Below are 200 nucleotides of genomic sequence, written 5' to 3'. Positions count from 1 at the left end.
TCGCCTTCTTCCTTCTTTCGTCTGTGTCTCGTATTCTTTAAATTTCTCTCTTTTTCATTTTATTTTTTGTTTCGTCCCATATGTATAATTCCATAAAGGTAATTCCTGTTCTGCAAATGCCAAACGCACATCCCGTATCCGATATCAAAACACCTTCACAAAAGCCCCCCCCCCCAGAAAAAGGAGAAAAAAAGGAAGGA

This window comes from Penaeus monodon, chromosome 32 (assembly GCF_015228065.2).
Source record: "Penaeus monodon isolate SGIC_2016 chromosome 32, NSTDA_Pmon_1, whole genome shotgun sequence".
In the NCBI taxonomy this organism is placed as follows: domain Eukaryota; kingdom Metazoa; phylum Arthropoda; class Malacostraca; order Decapoda; family Penaeidae; genus Penaeus; species Penaeus monodon.
Note: the sequence above shows the minus strand (reverse complement) of the source record.